At 45.1% G+C, this 22923-nt stretch overlaps 1 pseudogene; it reads right to left on the bottom strand.

The window, feature by feature from the left end:
• LOC139396975 (polypeptide N-acetylgalactosaminyltransferase 1 pseudogene) overlaps positions 1-11830 on the bottom strand; it is a 53636-nt pseudogene extending 41806 nt beyond the window's left edge.
• Positions 11831-22923: the final 11093 nt, after the last annotated feature.

Consider the following 22923-nt stretch of genomic DNA (forward strand, 5'->3'; position numbering starts at 1 on the left):
TGTGTGTGTGTGTGTGTGTGTGTGTGTGTGTGTGTGTGTGTGTGTGTGTGTGTGTGAGTGATTGACTCAATGAGTCAGCAGAATTTGGACACATTACATTTCCTCTGAGGGGGGGACACCATGGAAACCAGGCCTTTCCTGTGGGGGTCGTATCTCCTACTAAAACAGATGCTGAAGGAGAGGCACACATAGGGTGGTGGGCCGAAGCCCCGTCGAGGGAGGAGATGATTTTTTATATACGACTGTAAAACTATTTTATGATGACTATAACATTTGTTGGCACCTTCAATTCCTGCACATTTTCTCATAAAAAATATTTCAACACAAATTTGCCCAACTGTTAAACTTGGAATCAATCAGAACTCCCATAAACACCCCTCGTGATGAAGGCAGCCAATGGCCTGCTTCTATCTTCGATGTAAACACAGCCTCTTGTGAAAACTCCAGCTGTTGCCTGATCAACAGGAACAGATATAGCTCGCTCCCCAAGACTGAAACAAGATAAATATATGTTTTTGAGGGCGCAGACTTTGTTAGCGGGCCGAGACGGTGGGACTGTATTATCCTCAAAGTGGCCAAAGAAGGTGTTTAGTTTGTCTGGAAGCATGACGTCGGTATCCGTGACGTGGCTGTTTTTGTTTTGTAGCCTGTGATTTCCTGTAGACCCTGCCACATACGTCTCGTGTCTGAGCGGTTGAATTGCGACTCCACCATGTCCCTGTACCAGCAGTTCACTTGTTTGATTGCCTTGAGGATGGAATAATTACACTATTTCCCATCAATGAATCGGCTAAAAAGCATTATTTCGCAATGTTTTTTAAAAATTATATTATTATTCTTGCCTGCGGCAACTTTATTTAATCAACTTTTCTATTTTTTTCCTGGACAAAAGCCAGTTAACAGAAACCCTGACACACGTACACAACCACACATACACATACACACGACCCCAGCACACATTGTCAGGAGGGGAGGGGGGCAAAACTAGGCCCTGTTGAGGACACTGGACACTGGAGGCTCTGCCTCTATGTCTATTAGGAGGCAGAGAGGACCGGAGGATATCTGGCACAACATCATCTGAATACTAATCTGCAGAACAACACAAACAGCTGAAAAACAAACTGCAGAAAAACTGGATGAAGAACTGAATCCGTCATTTTGGATAAAAGGGGGAACAGCTTGTCTTGAGGCTCTGGGAAACCCAGAGAGAAACATTAGACTAGAAACACTGTCCACCTGACTGGTACATAGTACACACTGTCATCATCTGTCTAACCTCACCCTAAACATGAACCACTAGTCTACCATTATGTCCTGAGTCTCTCCATCATAAACATTATATTCCACCATTTAAGAGAGGAGCACCATAAACATCACGAGGCTTTACACTCCCTTTAGAGCTCCGAGTGGTTTCTGACTTCCATACTTCCTTTAGAGCTCTGAGTGGTTTCTGACTTCCATACTTCCTTTAGAGCTCTGAGTGGTTTCTGACTTCCATACTTCCTTTAGAGCTCTGAGTGGTTTCTGACTTCCATACTTCCTTTAGAGCTCTGCGTGGTTTCTGACTTCCATACTTCCTTTAGAGCTCTGAGTGGTTCCTGACTTCCATACTTCCTTTAGAGCTCTGAGTGGTTCCTGACTTCCATACTTCCTTTAGAGCTCTGAGTGGTTCCTGACTTCTACACTCCCTTTAGAGCTCTGAGTGGTTCCTGACTTCTACACTCCCTTTAGAGCTCTGAGTGGTTCCTGACTTCTACACTCCTTAGAGAGCTCTGAGTGGTTCCTGACTTCTACACTTCCTTTAGAGCTCTGAGTGGTTCCTGACTTCTACACTCCCTTGAGAGCTCTGAGTGGTTCCTGCGTTCTATTACAGCATATAAGAGAGGAAGTAACTGAGAGGCTTTACTAGAATGGAAAACATGACTAACATCATGTGAACTCTTGACTATAGAAAACTATTGCATAGGCGGGGCGAGCTCTTGGTTCAATACAGCATCTTGGTGCCCCTGGGTGGGGCTCAGGCGGGCAGACACTGACACACACAAAATAAAAAAAAGTTACATTTACCAAATGCTTCAATCTGAAGCAATTTAAAGTAATGTGTGCATACATGGAATTCACTATCCTGGCATTGCAAGCACCATGCTCTACCTACTGAGCTACAGATGACCAATCAGGGCTGTAAAAAAAGGTTTGTAAAACCTGACGTTTATGGTTCTCCTGTCTTAAATGGTGAGACACACAGTCATCTCACAGTGATTCCTTAGTGGCATCACACCCTCCCACATGGTGTTAGTTAGCCTTGGCGAATTATCAACCTCACACAGCAGAGACACACTACCCAGCCAGAACGTATGTGTTGAGTGTGCGATAGGTGATTCCTGCCTGTGTGTGTGTGTGTGTGTGTGTGTGTGTGTGTGTGTGTGTGTGTGTGTGTGTGTGTGTGTGTGTGTGTGTGTGTGTGTGTGTGTGTGTGTGTGTGTGTGTGAGAGAGAGGAGAGAGAGAGTGTGTGTGGTTATATATATATATTACAGTGGGGAGAACAAGTATTTGATACACTGCCGATTTTGCAGGTTTTCCTACTTACAAAGCATGTAGAGGACTGTAATTTTTATCATAGGTACACTACAACTGTGAGAGACAGAATCTAAAACAAAAATCCAGAAAATCACATTGTATGATTTTTAAGTAATTAATTTGCATTTTATTGCATGACATAAGTATTTGATAACCTACCAACCAGTAAGAATTCCGGCTCTCACATACCTGTTAGTTTTTCTTTAAGAAGCCCTCCTGTTCTCCAGGAGGTTACCTGTATTAACTGCACCTGTTTGAACTCGTTACCTGTATAAAAGACACCTGTCCACACACTTAATCAAACAGACTCCAACCTCTCCACAAAGGCCAAGACCAGAGAGCTGTGTAAGGACATCAGGGATACAATTGTAGACCTGCACAGGGCTGGGATGGGCTACAGGACAATAGGCAAGCAGCTTGGTGAGAAGGCAACAACTGTTGGTGCAATTATTAGAAAATGGAAGAAGTTCAAGATGCCGGTCAATCACCTTCGGTCTGGGGCTCCATGCAAGATCTCACCTCGTGAGGCATCAATGATCATGAGGAAGGTGAGGGATCAGCCCAGAACTACACGGCAGGACCTGGTCAATGACCTGAAGAGAGCTGGGACCACAGTCTCAAAGAAAACCATTAGTAACACACTACGCCGTCATGGATTAAAATCCTGCAGCGCACGCAAGGTCCCCCTGCTCAAGCCAGCGCATGTCCAGGCCCATCTGAAGTTTGCCAATGACCATCTGGATGATCCAGAGGAGGAATGGGAGAAGGTCATGTGGTCTGATGAGACAAAAATAGAGCTTTTTGGTCTAAACTCCACTCGCCGTGTTGAGGAAGAAGAAGGATGAGTACAACCCCAAGAACACCATCCCAACCTTGAAGCATGGAGGTGGAAACATCATTCTTTGGGGATGCTTTTCTGCAAAGGGGACAGGACGACTGCACCGTATTGAGGGGAGGATGGATGGGGCCATGTATCGCAAGATCTTGGCCAACAACCTCCTTTCCTCAGTAAGAGCATTGAAGATGGGTCGTAGCTGGGTCTTCCAGCATGACAACGACCCGAAACACACAGCCAGGGCAACTAAGGAGTGGCTCCGTAAGAAGCATCTCAAGGTCCTGGAGTGGCCTAGCCAGTATCCAGACCTGAACCCAATAGAAAATCTTTGGAGGGAGCTGAAAGTCCGTATTGCCCAGCGACAGACCCCAAACCTGAAGGATCTGGAGAAGGTCTGTATGGAGGAGTGGGCCAAAATCCCTGCTGCAGTGTGTACAAACCTGGTCAAGAACTACAGGAAACGTATATTCTCTGTAATTGCAAACAAAGGATTCTGTACCAAATATTAAGTTATGCTTTTCTGATGTATCAAATACTTATGCCATGCAATAAAATGCAAATTCCTTACTTAAAAATCATACAATGTGATTTTCTGGATTTTTGTTTTAGATTCCGTCTCTCACAGTTGAAGTGTACCTATGATAAAAATTACAGACCTCTACATGCTTTGTAAGTAGAAAAACCTGCAAAATCGGCAGTGTATCAAATACTTGTTCTCCCCACTGTGTATATATATGTGTATATATATATATATATATATATACACACACACACACCTACACTGAGTGTACAAAGAATAAGGAACACCTTCCAAACATTGAGCTGCACCCCCCTTCACCCTCAGAAAAGCCTCAATTTGTTGGGGTGGGATCTACAAGGTGTTGAAAGAGTTCCACAGGGATGCTGGCCCATGTTGACTCCAATGCTTCCCACAGTTGTGTCAAGTTGGCTGGATGTTCTTTGGATGCTGGACCATTCTTCATACACACAGGAAACTGTTGAGTGTGAAAAACCCAGCAGCGTTGCAGTTCTAGTTCAAAGGCATTTAAATATTTTGTCTTGCCCACTCACCCTCTGAAAGGCCACATACACATTCTACTGTATGTCTCCAGTCTTAAACATAATTATTTAACCTGTCTCAACATCTTCATCTACATCGAATGAAGTGGACTTACAAATTACATCAATAAGGGATCATAGGTTTTACCTGGAATCACCTGGTCAGTCTATGTCATGGAAAGAGCAAGGAAAGAGTTCCTAATGTTTTGTACACTCAGTGTGTGTGTGTGTGTGTGGAGCTGGCAAGGCTCCCCAGTGGCACAGGCTGACCTGACCCACTTCTGCGTGCAATTCTATCCCTGATATGACCCTATGAGCAGCCAGAGGACACACACAACACACACACACACACACACAAAGCCTGAGAGGCAAAAACAGTAACATGGTGCTCTCTCTCTCACGCCACCCCTCTGCCTCACTCCCCTCTCTGTATCTCGCTCCTTCTCTCTCCATGGTCACGCTGAGTTTACAATCAGTGCCTCTGCTATCTGATCTAACTATGACAAACATCCGGAAAAAAACTCCCAGGTAAGGAGTGTGCAGTATATCAGTTTATATCAGACCATCAGATCAGAGAGAAGAACATGATGAAGCAGACTGGTAGAGTGAATGTATCTGATCAACACTGCACTAGGATTATGGAGAGCCTGTGGTAGCCTAGATGCTACAGACGTCTCTGAAAGATGCTAGACACAATCTTCATAAATAAGGCCCTTCTAAAATTCAGAACCTTTTGAAGATGAAAAATAAAATCAGAGTATGTTTCATTTATGACATCTTCCTGTTCCGAAGGTCAGTCAATGTTGAAATCCAAAACCCAGTTTGATTTGAGTGTTTTTAAAGTACATTAGCTAAAAACTGACTGATAAAATAGAGAATCGTTAAGCTATTTGCTGATGTTTGCCTGACTAGCCTCAAAGTCAAGAAAAACCCTCCTTGTGTCAAAACTGTTCTTTCAATATGAATATCTTGTAAAACAGGGCTGTGTGTGTGTGTGTGTGTGTGTGTACATGTAACATGCGTTGTTTGAAGGAGACCAAGGCGCAGTGTAATTTGTGGTCATCATATTTATTTAAATGAGAATCAGCAACAAAATAACAAAGTGAAACCAAAACGAACGTACCATTCCGTAGGCTACAAGAGCTGTACAAAAACAAGATCCCGCAACATAGGTGGAAAAAAGGCTACCTAAGTATGATTCCCAATCAGAGACAACGATAGACAGCTGCCTCTGATTGGGAACCACACTCTGCCAAACACAAAGAAATACATAACATAGACTGCCCACCCCACAGCACACCCTGACCTTACCAAATAGAGAAATAAAACGTCTCTCTAAGGTCAGGGCGTGACAGTACCCCCCCCCTCAAAGGTGCGGACTCCCGGCCGCAAACCTGAACCTATAGAGGAGGGTCCGGGTGGGTATCTACCCTTGGCGGCGGCTCCGGTTCGGGGCGTAGACCCCGCTCCACATCTGGCTCCCCCCACTTTGGTGGAGCCTCTGGTGCGGGGACCCTCGCCGCAGGCCCCGGACTGGGGACCCTAGTCGCAGGTCCCGGACTGGGGACCGTTGCCGGAGGCTCCGGACTGGGGACCGTCGCCGGAGGCTCCGGACAGCGGATCAACGCTGGAGGCTCCGTGCCATGGATCCTCATTGCAGGCTCCGGGCCATGGATCATCACTGGAGGCTTCCTTCCTGGAGCCGGGACAGGTCTCACCGGACTGAGGAGACGTACTGGAAGCCTGGTGCGTGGAGCTGCCACAGGGCTTACCAGGCTGGGGAGACACACTGGAGGCCTGGTACGTGGAACCGGAACAGGTCTTATCGGACTGGGGAGATGCACTGGAAGCCTGGTGCGTGGAGCAGGCACCGGATACACTGGGCCGTGGAGGCGCACTGGAGGTCTCAAGCGTAGAGCCGGCACAACCCGTCCTGGCTGGATGGTTACTTTCGCCCGGCAAATACGGGGTGCTAGCACAGGACGCAGTGGGCTGTGCAGACGCACCGGAGACACGGTGCGCATCACCGCATAACACGGCGCCCGACCAGTCACACGCTCCCCACGGTAAACACGGGGAGTTGGCTCAGGTCTAAACCCTGACTCCGCCAATCTCCCCTGTGTGCCCCCCCAAAAAATGTTTTGGAGCTGCCTCTCGGGCTTCCGTGCCGTGACCCCTTGTATAGTTGCCGTTCCTCTAATTCCTCGTATCCTCGCCGTTCCGCTCTAGCTGCTTCTATCTCCTCCCTTGGACGGTGATCATCTCCAGCCTGCACCCAGGCCTTCCAGTATCTCCTCCCATGTCCACTCCTCCAGAAAATGCTGCTTGGTCTTTTTGTGGTGGGATCTTCTGTAACGTGCGTTGTTTGAAGGAGACCAAGGCGCAACGTAATTTGTGGTCATCATATTTATTTAAATGAGAACCAGCAACAAAATAACAAAGTGAAACCAAAACGAACGTACCATTCCGTAGGCTACAAGAGCTGTACAAAAACAAGATTCCACAACATAGGTAGAAAAAAGGCTACCTAAGTATGATTCCCAATCAGAGACAACGATAGACAGCTGCCTCTGATTGGGAACCACACTCGGGCCAAACACAAAGAAATACAAAAAATAGACTGCCCACCCCACATCACATCCTGACCTCACCAAATAGAGAAATAAAACGTCTCTCTAAGGTCAGGGCGTGACACTACAATCAATGGCGGTTCTGATCAGCATCAGTCAGATTTCACCATGAGTCTCTGTAAACCAGGAGTCTCCAACAGGTCAATCGCGAGCCTACCTATGAGTAGCTTGCCAAACAATTCTGAAAGTACATGCAATTTTCACATGTTCCACCGCAAACAGTCATTAACAAATCTCACAAGTATTAGACACAGCAAGCAGTCAGCTACTATCTAATCAACACAACATTGACATCATCCCACCCCTGGTTAGACACTATTGGCTTAAAAAGCCAAACCTAACACAATGTCTGCATATTTATTTCCAGCAATATTTCCCCTGTCTGTCTGTGTGGTGCAGGTGTTTGTCTATCACTCTGTGTGTAGCCAGTGGATGTGAAAACCATCTTGTGGGTTGACTGAAATACTTTCCCCAAAACGTTCTAGATATAATGTTACCTGCAAAGTAGGCTTACCTGGCAGAAGTATATCATGAGTAAGTATATCATTTCTATTTTTATTTGTTCTTTTCAAACTTCAAACCATGAAAAGAGCAGCAGCAGTAGCTTACAGAACCATGGCTAGACTGGCACATTAGACAGCACATTCCTCAGCACATTCCTCACTTGATAGATGCCAATTAAAGGGGAATTACACTCTAAAATAAAAATGTGTTAGTTTTCTTCCAGACCTAAAAAAAGGTTTTTCGATGTGATTTAACAGAAGATCAAATGTCATTGTTTCTCTATGAACAATGGTAATTTTGAGAGTCAAAAGCCTCAACAATCTAAAACCAGGAAAAATATAACTGAGAAAACAATTTTGGAAAATATAAAACATATTTTGGTTGTTTTATAAACCATTATTTGACCAGGTTGACAGAAAACATAGTGTACAAGAGAAAGTAGTGCACTAAGGACCTGGGGAAGAGTTGCAGAGGATTGGAGAACTACATGCCTATTTGAAAGCTAGAAAAGAAATTGCAGCTCGCGTCATGTTTAAAAAACAATGGAGAGAGAGAGAGAGAGAGAGAGAGAGATAGAAGAGTTAAGGATAGAGAAAGAAGGTGAGAGAGAATTTTCTCTCTGGCAGCAGCTTTCCTTATAGCCATCAGAGGTATAGCCCCCTATGTGTGTCTGAGTGATGCTGTTGTTGTTATTATGACATCATCTTATTAGCTAACATCAGTAGCGTTGTGGTGCGATCATCTGAGATAATCTCATTGTCGTGTCAGTTGCATCGATCAATACTGAGGATCAACAGGAAATACAACAGTACATCCTTCTTCCTTCCTTCCTTCCTTCCTTCCTTCTAACTATAAAATAGATAACCATCCAATTCATCCCGTTCTGGACAGAAGTTGTTCTTAGGCACAGATCTAGGATCAGCTTGCCTTCCCCAAATCCTAACTTTACCCATTATGTGAAAAGACAACACGACCTTGGATCAGCGTCAATATCCAACTTAATCCCACTCCTAGTGTTGTTCCCCTGTCCCAGCCTTCGACACAGGGAGATAAACTAGGCCTAGGCTACATGGGCCAGTGATGAAGGTCAGTCTGAGTTATTAATATGGGATTCTGGTAGGTAACCTAGCGGGACATTAACTGAAAAGTCGCTGGTTCGAATCCTTGAGCCGACTAGGTGAAAAATCTGCCGAGATGCCCTTGAGCAAGGCAATTAACCCTAATTGCTCCTCTAAGTCTCTCCGGATAAGAGCGTATGCTAAATGACTAAAATCTACAGGCTGCAGTGATATAGATCTCTGTGGGTCAGTTATAATGATACAGGGTTTAGATATCAGGTGATACAGGGTGACTCCTCATCCCCAGTCTGCAGGGTTCTGTGTTCCGGCCACGGACCAGAGGGAACAATGGCATTCTTGTGCTGGGAGCTCCAGGTGGCTGGGGAAACCCAATCCTACCCAACCCCAGTCACCCAGTTTGAGTCTGAGCCTGCCTCACTGGCACAGCTCAGGGAGAACCAACGCTGCCTTCCTCCAGAGAGACAGCGCAGAATAGAGCTATTGTTCCACCAGAGCAACTCCAAACTACACACACTCACTAAATCCACTCTCTTAGAGAAACACACAGACAGACTCAGAAACACACACACACCAAATAGGGGAGCACATCTGCTGTGGTCTGGACCTGAACACGCAGCAGGACAGGAAACACATCATGCAGACGCCACGGCCTTGAATTGAGGAACATGATTCATTTCCTGTGAATGCTGGACAGTAATGCCTTAAAACAGGGCTTGGCTATTGGCTAACCCACAGCATTTCCACTGTAGAAGGGTAGTAAACATGACACAATAACTTTCAGTCTCACTTGAGGGGGGATTCAAAACATGGCACAACATCGCCAGACCGAGGACTTAGAGGGGCTTTGAACATCAAATGCCTGAAGTCACACATGGTTTGAGAAAGGGTGTGTGTGTGTGTGTGTGTGTGTGTGTGTGTGTGTGTGTGTGTGTGTGTGTGTGTGTGTGTGTGTGTGTGTGTGAGGGAGGGAGGGAGGGATAGAGAGAGAGAGAGAGAGAGAGAGAGCTTGTGCAACTGTCATTACATTTAAACTGTTGCTAAAGGACAACTGTATTCTCTCTCCCTCTTTGCGGTTCAGCTGCAGTCGTCACTCCAAGCTCAGCTCTCTGCTGCTGTAAGCAATAACACAGTGTTGTGTTTCAGTGTACACAGCCATCCATGCCCTCTGGCCACATTGTGCTCTGGGTAGCGGGGGGCCCATGCTAACAGATAAGGCCAGATAGTTTCCCTCCAGCGCTGCTCTGTTCTGCACATGTTCTCCTATTGTGCAAGCCAGAGCCACAGAGCCTGGGCCTCATCCACAGGCACAGAGTATAAATAATGGATGCCCATCTTTTCCTGCCCCTGGAGAAACATGACAGACTAATTTCATTCCCCTACATCTTCATCTGCAGCCAGAGAGTTACAGGATTGATTGTGAATCCATTTCCTTATCTATCAGATGTATAATTACAGCACTGTGAGTGCACGCTCACTGGCTCGCATACAAAGACAAACACTCTCTTTCACACACAGAAACACACACACACATAGACCTGCTCTGGCCCGGAATCCACATACATTAACACGCCTCTATAAAAGGTCCCATCCGGATTAGGTTACGTGAAATGTAATCAACTTCAGGCCTATTGTAGAGCACAAGCTGGAGCTGGGAGAGGCATGCATGGCTATAGGCCTCGTTCTGGACCGACTCCAACTGACTCAGAGTTCACAGCTGGTGGTAAGAAGTCATACAGTCATATTTAGTTGCTCTTATACATGTGTTGTAACGCTGTAATTACTATTGTAAAGATGTTCATTTGTTACACTAGTACTTTTGATGATTTCATTATACTAGAGTTGGTTGGAATAGGGGCTGTTACTTATTGCATTTGTGTGATAGCTACCCAAACCACTCCATTACAAGGCTATTTTAAGTAGGCCTACTGACATTAATACAGACACGGGGAGCAACTAACAATAGGCTATATGAAGTGTTAGTGACTAGGTCTAAACCTTGGCTTACTTTCAGGTCAATGCTATTTTGTGATAAGTTATTATTGTGAGCAATATATCATCATAACAAGAGCACTTGTGAGTAGTTAGACCATTCCATCCAAATGCTCACAGAAAATAAACATTTTGGGGACAGTTTAAGCAAAGACTAGATGTTTTACTTGCTACAGTAAAATACATATTTCAGTAGTATAATTGATGACAGCATGAACATTGACATTACACAGCAGCTTTTCATGTACAGGCATATATTTCCTGTCGTGGTCTACACAGTCCAACACAACATATCCAGCCTTCCTCCAGCCGACCATGTGACCGTTAGTTACCGTTACCTGGCCAGACGCTGTCAATCATCGACAACGGCAGTGCTTGCTTGCCAGCTAGCTGGTTATGGATTAGCTAGCTCAATTGCCGACTGGTTTAGCATAAACAACACAATTCAACACCACTTTTCCAGCAATACATGTCGGGTATTATTTGCTAACATTTAAATACGTACCTTTTGAATGAAAACGGAGAAATGTATGTGGTTTCTCCTGTGTAGCCGAGGCTTGGTTATTTAGCGAGTCGCATTCCGTATCCCAACGAACCCCCTGCTGATCTCGAACCAGTCAGATGTGCTTCGACGAACAAAATCTCCCTTGCTTGTTATAACACGCAGCTAGCCAGCTTTAGCTAGATAATGGTGTTTAAAACAATACCCAATCTAAAACTAGCTCGATGCCAGGGGCAACTGAAAACTAAATCCAGTATTATGGACACTAAACATCCAGAAAGCTAGACACGTCGACTAACGTTACCAAGCTAACTGCCAAAGACGAGATGTTCGCATGCGCTAGCAAATGGAGTGTCTGACTCTGCTCCAGTCGATGTGTGATGAAGAGATCACAGTTGTACCCCAAAAATAATCCGAGAAGAAGAGGTCATTTCCATGTTCGAAAACTGCGACTTAAAAAATGTCTTGCGAAACGGCGTCCATTGAAAACATCGTATACTGTTAGGTCAGTACGTGATAGCAGAGCAATTTTGCCGAGTATGAGAGCTGGTAGCTTGTGTGTGTAGGCAGCACTCGGCTCGGGTTCAGAAAGCCCCTGCGGCAGTCGGTCGGGCGGCTGTCGGTTGCAGAGCACCCAGAGGCAGCATCGCACCCAATGACTGTGATCCCGATATGAAAGCATCCTCCCTCTCCAGCCCAACCCGGAAGAAAATTACAACACTGCAGTAACGTCATTCGTAATACACTGGTGGCTTTGAAATGGTTTACACATTTAATAAGGATGACTTATTAAGAAAAGCATATGCGACTTTTTAGCTGTAATAGCCTACTTGGGTCAGATGAACAAATTGGCCTATTTTGTTGCTATTCATCAAACTCGATGTAATAATGCCCTGCCCCTCTCTCTGGAATAGGCTAATTCAAGTCCTATAGCGCCATCTACACGACCCATTTATGGAGATTGTTCAATCTCCTATTTCCACTACAGTCCTGCATGGCAGGGGCCTTGTTGTAGTTGGTTCATTTACTGGCTATAGGCCCATTCTATCCAGTCTAAGAAAATTGTAACATTCTCAATGCTGTGTTGTGTTTCATAGGTTTTCCTTGATGACATTGGGTGTAAATAAGAATAGCATGTGAATTACATTTTAATAACACCTGTTGGACACAATGTACAGTGCATTCGGGAAGTATTCAGACCCGTTTACTTTTTCTTAAATTAATCCTTATTCTAAAATGTATTAAATCGCTTTTTTCCTCATCAATCTTCACACAATAACCCATAATGACAAAGCAAAAACAGGTTTTTAGACATTTTTGAAAATTTGGTAAAAAAAAAAAAACGGAAATATCACATTTACATAAGTATTCAAACCCTTGACTCAGTACTTTGTTGAAGCACCTTTGGCAGCGATTACAGCCTTAAGTCTTCTTGGGTATGACACTACAAGCATGGCACACCTGTATTTGGGATGTTTCTCCCATTCTTCTCTGCAGATCCTCTCAAGCTCTGTCAGGTTGGACGGGGAGCATTGCTTCACAGCTATTTTCAGGTTTCCAGAGATGTTCCGTTCGGTTCAACTCTGGACTCTGACAGGGCCACTCAAGGACATTCAGAGACTTGTTCCAAAGCCACTCCTGCGTCGTCTTGGCTGTGTGCTTAGGGTTGTTGTCCTGTTGGATCGTGAACCTTTGACCCGGTCTGAGATCCTGGGCGCTCTCAAGGATCTCTCTGTAATTTGCTTTGTTTATTTTTCCCTCGATCCTGACTAGTCTCCCAGTCCCTGCCGTTGAAAAACATCCCCATAGCATGATGCTGCCACCACCATGCTTCACCTTATGGATGGTGCCAGGTTTCCTCCAGACGTGACACTTGGCAATCAGGCCAAAGAGTTCCATCTTGGTTTCATCAGACCAAAGAATCATGTTTCTCATGGTTTGAGTCTTTAGGTGCCTTTTTGCAAACTCCAAGCAAGTTTTCATGTGATTTTTACTGAGGAGTGGCTTCCGTCTATCCACTCTACCATAAATGCCTGGTTGTCCTTCTGGAAGTTTCTCCCATCTCCACAGAGGAACTCTGGAGCTCTGTCAGAGGGACCATCGGGTTCCTGGTCCCCTCCCTGACCAAGGCCCGGGCAGCCAACTCTAGGAAGTGTCTTGGTGGTTCCAAACTTCTTCCTTTTAAGAATGATGGAGACCACTGTGTTCTAGGGGAACTTCAATGCTGCAGGAATGTTTTGGTAACCTTTTCCAGATCTGTGCCTCGACACAATCCTGTCTCTGAGCTCTACGGACAATTACTTCGACCTCATAGCTTTGTCTTTACTGTGACATGCACTGTCAACTGTGGGACCTTATATAGACAGGTGTGTGCCTTAAAAAATCATGTCCAATCAATTTAATTTACCACAGGTGGACTACAGCCTAAGTTGTAGAAACATCTCAAGGATGTTCAATGGAAACAGCATGCACCTGAGCTCAATTTTGAGTCTCACAGCAAAGGGTCTGAATACTTACAGTATGTAAATAAGGGATTTAAGGAACTGTTTTCGCTTTGTCAATATGGGGTATTTTGTGTAGATATCTGAGGATTTTTATTTATTTAATACATTTTAGAATAAGGCTGTAACATAACAAAATGCGGAAAAGGTCAAGGAGTCTGAATACTTTTCGAAGACACGGTAGGCCAACAGTGTCAGATATTATACATGTTTCCCTCATTAAATTACACTCTGGGCCTGACTATCAGCAAGTTCCATTCACCATGACTGTGAATGGGTCGCGCTTCTTATCAACTGGAGAAAATGAAGTCATTGATTCTGATTGCTTTCTCTCTCTCTCTCTCTCTCCCTCTCTCGCTCTCTCTCTCTGTCTCTCGCTTGCTCTCTCTCTCTGTCTGTCTGTCTCTCTTTCTCCCTCTCTCTCTGTCCCTCTCTCTCTCTCTGACTCTCTCTCTGTCCCTTTCCCTCTATCTCTCTCTGACTCTCTCGCTCTCTCACTGTCCAGTGGAGGTAATGCTTGAACGTTCCCTGGCACCTCCTCTCTTATTGGCATAGTAAATTATGAGGAAAGATACAGTGCTGTCTGGGAACACACTTAAACCATCCCAGATGAACTGATGAAGCAGGTAGTAAGCAATCCACACTGACATCTTATTGATAGAATGTTGTATAGAGGAAATGCAAAGTCCATAACAGTGACGTTTCTGTGCTGTAAAAGCCAAGCCAATTTCCGACCACTCGTTTCTTATTCCATGCAAGCTATAGGCCTACCTATTTCCCCCTCCCCAAACTCATTTTATATGGCAATTAATCTCATCCATTTAAATAGGCAGTATAGGCTATAATGAGTGGTAGTGTCATGTATTGTCATTCTTTCTCTTCACTCCGTCTCCCTCTGCTGGTCGTATTAGGTTACCTTCTCTTCCTCTCCTTCCCCCAGCTGCTCCTCATCTTCTCTAACTACCTCGTTCACCCTTTTCCCACCTGTTCCCTTTTTTCCCTCTGATTAGGTCTCTATTTCTCTCTCTGTTCCTGCTTCTGTCTTTGTCAGATTCTCGTTTGAGTTTCTCATGCCAGAACCAAACTATCGTCTCGTTTGCTTCACCCTTGTCCTGTCCTGTCGGAATCTGCCTGTTCATCTGATGCTACGTGTGATCAGGTACCTCTGTCCTCTACGACCCGCGCCTACCCAGAGAGACCAGCAGTCTGTCGCCGCTAACCCAGCTATTCTCCTCTGCTGCTAGAAGGGGACTCTAACCCAGCTATTCTCCTCTGCTGCTAGAAGGGGAACTCTTCTGTGATTTCAGAAGGACTTTATGTTTCATTTGTCGCCCTCTCTGCGGGTTGTTTATTTTGCCATCATATACATTTGAAGAGGATCTATGTCTTACCTGTGTTTTGACATTAAAGGACTCTGTTTTTGTTAAACCGCTTTTGGGTCCTCACTCACGTGCATAACAGGTAGGTATTCCGTGCTGTATAGAAAAATATCACATTATATACAGTTCAATCGGAAAGTATTCAAAATCCTTGACTTTTTCCACATTTTGTTACTTTACAGCCTTATTCTAAAATGGATTAAATTCATATTTTTACCCATCAATCTACACACAATACCCCACAATGATAAAGTGAAAACAGGTTCTAAGAAATTTTTAAAACAGAAATACCTAATTTACATAAGTATTCAGACCCTTTGTTATGAGACTCGAAATTGAGCTTTCCATTGATCGTCCTTGAGATGTTTCTACAACTTAGGTTGTAGTCCACCTGTGGTAAATTCAATTGATTGGACATGATTTGGAAAGGCACACACCCGCCTATATAAGGTCCCACAGTTGACAGTGCATGTCAGGGCCGCTCAGGGAGGTGACCAAGAACCAAATGGTCACTCTGACAGAGCTCCAGAGTTCCTCTGTGGTGATGGGAGAAACTTCCAGAAGGACAACCAGGCATTTATGGTAGAGTGGCTAGACGGAAGCCACTCCTCAGTAAAAATCACATGAAAACCCGCTTGGAGTTTGCAAAAAGGCACTTAAAGGCTCAAACCATGAGAAACAAGATTCTCTGGTCTGATGAAACCAAGATGGAACTCTTTGGCCTGATTGCCAAGTGTCACGTCTAGAGGAAACCTGGCACCATCCATAAGGTGAAGCATGGTGGTGGCAGCATCATGCTATGGGGATGTTTTTCAGTAGAAAGGACTGAGAGACTAGTCAGGATCAAGGCAAAGATGAACGGAGCAAAGTACAGAGAGATCCTTTATGAAAACCTGCTCCAGAGCGCTCAGGACCTCAGACTGGGCCGATGGTTCACCTTCCAACAGGACAACAACTCTAAGCACACAGCCAAGACAACGCAGGAGTGGCTTTGGGACAAGTCTCTGAATGTCCTTGAGTGGCCCAGCCAGAGCCCGGACTTAAACCCGATTGAACATCTCTGGAGAGACCTTAACATAGCTGTGCAGCTTATTGGCCTCATTGCTTATTGGCCTCATAGTGCTTATTGGCCTCATTGCTTATTGGCCTCATAGTGCTTATTGGCCTCATTGCTTATTGGCCACACACATATAATTCAGTCATTTAGCACTCGCATCACTCTGATCCAGAGCAACTTATAGGTGCATAAAGGTTCAATAGGGTAGACCTCACATTCTGTTAGCCATTCTTCTCCTAGGCCAGCTGTCTCTCTCCCTCAGTGTCCACTGATATGGAATGACACCAAAGCTGAGTGTGAAATATGAGCTGATGGTCTGGTCTCTCTTCCCTGGGGGCAAACACACACACAAGCACACACATCAGATGTGATCAATCTTTATATCTCTCTTACACACACACCTTGCGAGACACCTTCGTTAACACGCAGACAGCACACCAGGTTCGGTGTCAATTCAGTAAGTACCCTGAAATTCCATTGATCTTCAATGCCTTTTAATGAACATAATGTGGAATTGGAACCTGGTTTACATTCTGAATTGACTGGAATTGAAATTGATTTGACCCCAACCCATTAGCTCAAACATACACACATTTGAGCCAGCCATATCACCATACACATCATTCACTCATATCCGGCGCCAGTCGAAGGCCTCCTGACACAGATCGATGGGGTGGTGCTGCAGGCTCTGGGTCTGATCTTTGGCTCATATCTAGAGAGTCAGTGGAGAAGAAGACTGTATCAACTCTGTGACATTAATCCGCTTTTAAATCACAACCTTCAAGAACAAAATCTATTTTTTTATTAATTTATTTTATTTCACCTTTATTTAACCAGGAAGGCCAGTTGAGAGCAAGATCTCATTTACAACTGTGACTTGGTCAAGATAAAGCAAAGCAGTGCGACAAAAACAACAACACAGAGTTACACATAAACAAATGTACAGTCAATAACGCAAAAGAAAAGAAAAATAGAAAAATGTACAGTGTTTGCAAATGTAGAAGAGTAAGGAAAATAATTACAATTTAGCATTAATACTGGACTGATGTGCAGATGATGATGTGCAAGTAGAGATACTGGAGTGCAAAAAAGCAAGAGAATAAGTAACAATAGGAGGATGAGGTAGTTGGGTGTGCTATTTACAGATTGGCTGAGTACAGGTACAGTGATCGGTAAGCTGCTCTGACAGCTGATGCTTAAAGGTAGAGAGGGAGATATAAGACTCCAACTTCAGAGATGTTTGCAATTTGTTCCAGTCATTGGCAGCAGAGAACTGGGTGGAAAGGCAGCCAAAGTAAGTGTTGGCTTTGGGGATGACCAGTGCAATTACCTGCTGGAGCGCGTGCTACGGGTGGGTGTTGCTATGAGATATGGCAGGGCTTTACCTAGCAAAGACTTATAGATGACCTGGAGCCAGTGGGTTTGGCGACGGATATGTAGTGAGGGTCAGCCAACGAGAGCATACAGGTCGCAGTGGTGGTTAGTATATGGGGCTTTGGTGATAAAACCGATGGCACTGTGAAAGACTACATCCAGTTTGCTGAGTAGAGTGTTGGGGGCTAATTTGTAAATGACATCGCCGAAGTCAAGGATCGGCAGAATAGTCAGTTTTACGAGGGTAAGTTTGGCGGCATGAGTGAAGGATGCTTTGTTATGAAATAGGAAGCCGATTGTAGATTTCATTTTGGATTGGAGATATATGATGCGGCTGCATGCATGCCATGGCCCTCCTCTCTCACACCCGAGTGACACTGAGATTGTGTTCATTGAGAAATAGCTAGATAGAAAGGCTCCTAGTAACATGTTGTGAGGTATTCTATTTGGTACAATAGAATCCCAACCTGCATATCATAATTGCCTGCAAGTCCTGTTGATGAATATTGAAGATTGACACGCAGATATCTTTTAATGAAAACAAGGCCTCCTTACTCATTTAGACCACTAGAAAGCAAGAGTATCTAATCAATACTACGATTACAGAGCCCTCTGTAGCACCCAGGAACATGTATTGTAGATCTCCAGGTGGTGTACAGAGCCTTCTGTAGCACACAGGAACATGTATTGTAGATCTTCAGGTGGAGTACAGAGCCCTCTGTAGCACCCAGGAACATGTATTGTAGATCTCCAGCTGGAGGGCAGCTGATGTTTGAATATAAACAAGATGGCTATGATGTAAACGTCTCTTGAAGTCAGTTATCTGACAGTTGATGTGTCCGTTAAAGACAGGGACGTTTTGGGGTCCAGTGCCCCACAGTTACAGCTCACAGTTTAACCTTGTTCATAAAACATTCATGCCTGTTTGCACCAGAGTCTCCAGAAATGCCTTATTTATGTGTAACATGTAGCAGCATCCTGCTGGGGATGTAATATGGATGAGATGTCAGAGGCTTCCCCTGTCTCAACAGATTCCTTCCTTCACAGATACACAACAGGCAACACTGTTGTGCACACACATTCACACACACAAACCCTACTGCACATCTGGCCTATATAAATGGCATGTATATATTATATTATGTATATATTATTATATTATCTTCATCCTGTGTTGACGTCTGGATGCTGACAGGTCTTTCTCTGGGGGAGCTGCTGTGAGCTGATGGCTCTCCTGCAGGCAAGTCTCTGTAACAGATGTTTGTGAAAGGCATAAGTCTGTTTGAACTACCACAGCGTAAGCATGTACAGTACCACAGTCCTTAGTAACACAGTCATTACACAGTAGTAACCACAGCCCTGACTCAGTTCTTTACCGTGTTGGCACATTAACCCCAGGTACCTGTTAGGTACAGTGGAAAGGGGATTATTGACTTTAGTATTGCCTGAGGAACTCCTCTGCTGCCGGAGGGCAGTGGCAAAGAAGATTAGATAATAACCTCACTGAATGTTTTCAGATGGTCATGAACACTAAGACATATATCATGCCACCGAGGTGGATAGAAACTCTATACCAGGGTAGAATGGGGACAGGCCTTAGTCTCCCTGAGTTACTAATAGGACAATTTGCTTTTTAGTGTGTGTGTGTGTGTGTGTATAATCTCCTCTTATGCACTCTGGACATGTGTTAGTAGTACCCAACTCGCTAACGATCATCAGGTCGCTAATGGCCTGGTACTCAGGGCTCTACCGTCCCTCCAACCACTCTGACATCAATGCAAATGCAATGGAAAATCACATCAAAACACTATGTGCTTTTAAAACTCAATTTGAAGAAAGAAGTTCAACAACAGGTTGAAACTGAATGGAAAACATGGTCTTTGTGGATGTTGTTTCAAAGCCTAACACAACGGAATGGACAGCGCTTTCTACGGTGATGATTCATTCAAAACACCCATTTGAATATATAAAATAAAATCTGAATTTAAGAAATGATTGTGCTGTTATACAGTACATAGCCTAGCCACATATTACAGAAGATATCTATGGTACATCATTTGTCTAGTCTATATTAAACAAATTCAGAGTTAGACTACATTATAGTGAATTTCTATTTGATTTTGAAAAGCCTAGTAAAAGGGCATTATTTAAATATGTTTTAAATAATCAATAGGCTGACACATTACCTTTAGCTACACAATATCTGAACCAATGCATTTCCATCTCCTCCCCCCTCTCCTTCATTCCTTTCTCCAGCACACAGAGAGGGGCTGTCAACAGTTTAATGAAATATGTTTAGTTGGGAGAACATGTTACTATCATGTTCCAGAACAGATTTCACTTGGTTTCACAAATTAAGCACTGGGTAGCTGCAGGAACAGGGTTGGAGAGCCCATGACATACAGAGTTTGTGTGCAATATCACCTGTTGCGTGGAAAAATAACCTGTGTAGCCGACCCAACATGGAGTGAACCTGTAGCCTCCATTTGCTATTGGAGTGCATACTGATGATATGTATTTCCCTCTTGCCCCTGTTTCTGCCCATTTCATAATGGGACATTCTAAATCTAAACTCATTTTACATATTAGTAAAGACAAAATTACATTAAAAATAGTCTAATGGGTGAAATAATTATCACTTGATGAGAGCTGGAGAGAACAGCTAGTGCTGCCTGATGCAAGGAACAAAGCACCACCTTTTGATTGGTAAGACATTCTAGGGTTTGTATCATTCACAACTAAAGTTGCCAAATAACTAGCATATAGTACCTGTTTCAAATGATACATTTTATAGTCAACATAGCAACTTCATAGGCGCACTTTAGCTCTGAATGGGAAAACATATATTTATATTGTATTCAGCTAAGTTAATTTATAATGTCCTTACTTTAAAATCATATCATATAAAATAATGGCATGGGACTTATAAGCATGTCTTGTCTGCTAAATGAACAAGCCTACAGCCTATGGCATGGCGCATAGTGTCACGGCCGTCAAAGGAAGTGGACCAAGGTGCAGCGTGGGGAGCGTACATATTCCTTTTGTGGTGGTTATCTTCGCCCTGCAAATGCGGGGCGCTGGCACAGGACGCACTGGGCTGTGCAGACGTACCGGAGACACAGTGCGCAGAGCCGGCGCAGGATATCCTGGGCCGAAGAGACGCACTGGAGACCAGGCGCGCTGAGCCGGCACCATCCGTCCTGGCTGGATGCTCACCCTAGCCCGGCAGATGCAGGGAGCTGGGATGTAGCGCACCGGGCTGTGAACGTGCACTGGAGACACCGTGCGCTCCACCGCATAACACGGTGCCTGACCAGTACGACGCTCGCCACGGTAAGCACGGGGAGTTGGCCCAGGTCTATAATCCGACTCTGCCAATCTCCTCGTGTCCCCCCCCCCCCCCAAATGTTTTTATTTATTGGGGCTGCCTCTCGGGCTTCCTTGCTAGCCGTGTTCCCTCGTAACGATGCTGTTCCGCCTTTGCTGCCTCCAGCTCCTCCTTGGGACAGTGATATTCCCCAGCCTGCCTCCAGCTCCTCCTTGGGACGGCGATATTCCCCAGCCTGCCTCCAGCTCCTCCTTGGGACGGCGATATTCCCCAGCCTGCCTCCAGCTCCTCCTTGGGACGGCGATATTCCCCAGCCTGCCTCCAGCTCCTCCTTGGGACGGGGATATTCCCCAGCCTGCCTCCAGGGTCCTTTACCGTCCCAAATCCATGAGTCCACCTTACCACGCTGCTTGGTCCTTTTGTGGTGGGAAGTTCTGAGCCACCTCTGCCCATGGGACGTACCTCGCCCATTCTCCTGGACCGTCCTGGCAATACGACCTCAGAAACCTACCCACCTCCTGGTTCACTCTCTCCACCTGCCCATTACTCTCGGGGGTGATAACCCACGGTCAGACTGACCGAGACATATCCAACAGAAAAGGAAAAGGGAATCGGTGGCAGCTAGTAGACCGGTGACGACGACCACCGAGCGCCGCCCAAACAGGGAGAGCAGCTAGTAGACCGGTGACGACGACCACCGAGCGCCGCCCGAACAGGGAGAGCAGCTAGTAGACCGGTGACGACGACCACCGAGCGCCGCCCGAACAGGGAGAGCAGCTAGTAGACCGGTGACGACGACCACCGAGCGCCGCCCGAACAGGGAGAGCAGCAAGTAGACCGGTGACGACGACCACCGAGCGCCGCCCGAACAGGGAGAGCAGCTAGTAGACCGGTGACGACGACCACCGAGCGCCGCCCGAACAGGGAGAGCAGCTAGTAGACCGGTGACGACGACCACCGAGCGCTGCCCAAACAGGGAGAGCAGCTAGTAGACCGGTGACGACGACCACCGAGCGCCGCCCGAACAGTGGTGGAAGTCGTGACACAAAGCCAGATAGGTCAACTCTGTCCTTCTGTTTCTTTAGACTTGCCTAAAATAAAGAATTGAGTTATTGTGACGTTGTATATTCAATTGATTTATTATACTTTTTAAAATGTAGCTGTTCCAAAAGCAGGCATCAGCAGCTTGTAGGTGGGTGTGACACCCTGACCATAGTTTGCTTTGTATGTTTCTATGTTTTGGTTGGTCAGGGTGTGAGCTGGGTGGGCATTCTATGTTACATGTCTAGTTTGTCTAGTTCTATGTTTGGCCTGATATGGTTTTCAATCAGAGGCAGGTGTTCGTCATTGTCTCTGATTGGGAACCATATTTAGGTAGCCTGTTTGGTGTTGGGTTTTGTGGGTGATTGTCCTTAGTGTCCTTATTCTGTCGCTGTGTTACTTTGCACCAGTATTAGGCTGTTTCGGTTTTTGTGTTGCGTTTATTTGTTTTTGTATTTGATCGTGTTTACTTTGTCCTATTAAACATGGATTGCAATAGCCACGCCGCATTTTGGTCTGACTCTCCTTCCCATACAGAAAACCGTGACAGTGGGGAGATCAGGAGATGCTAAATGTGTTTAAATAAATAACAGTCAATTACTGTGAGACCGGCAGTCTTTTGCATGGCAATAACTGGCTGACAAGTGGCAAAGGAATGGCATTTTCTCTAATAAACTGTCATTAAAGGAACAAGAATGGAACAAAGAGAATAACATGGTGGTTTTCTGTGAATATCCATCAAAAACTTCTTAGCAGACATTTCAAATTACACCTGTACAGTATATGCCCTGAAAAGTGGACTGGACCAAGGTTTTTGACTAATGGGATGCAGGTACTCACTGCTTAGCCCAAATGTGATTCCTCCCCTCTCCAGGAGCTGATGGTTTTTGCATGAGTCTTGTGATGAGGGAGAACACTCCGAGAGAACACTGAAGGTTCTATGGAACATCACCAGCACAGCATACGCCTGACTAGACATGGACTAACACAGTTCATCTTTGTAATGCAAAACCACACAGATATAGTGTTAAACTTCAACCGAGGAGTGTATATGTGTGTGTGAAAAA

Source organism: Oncorhynchus clarkii, unplaced genomic scaffold, assembly GCF_045791955.1.
Source record: "Oncorhynchus clarkii lewisi isolate Uvic-CL-2024 unplaced genomic scaffold, UVic_Ocla_1.0 unplaced_contig_4007_pilon_pilon, whole genome shotgun sequence".
Classification (NCBI taxonomy): Eukaryota; Metazoa; Chordata; class Actinopteri; order Salmoniformes; family Salmonidae; genus Oncorhynchus; species Oncorhynchus clarkii.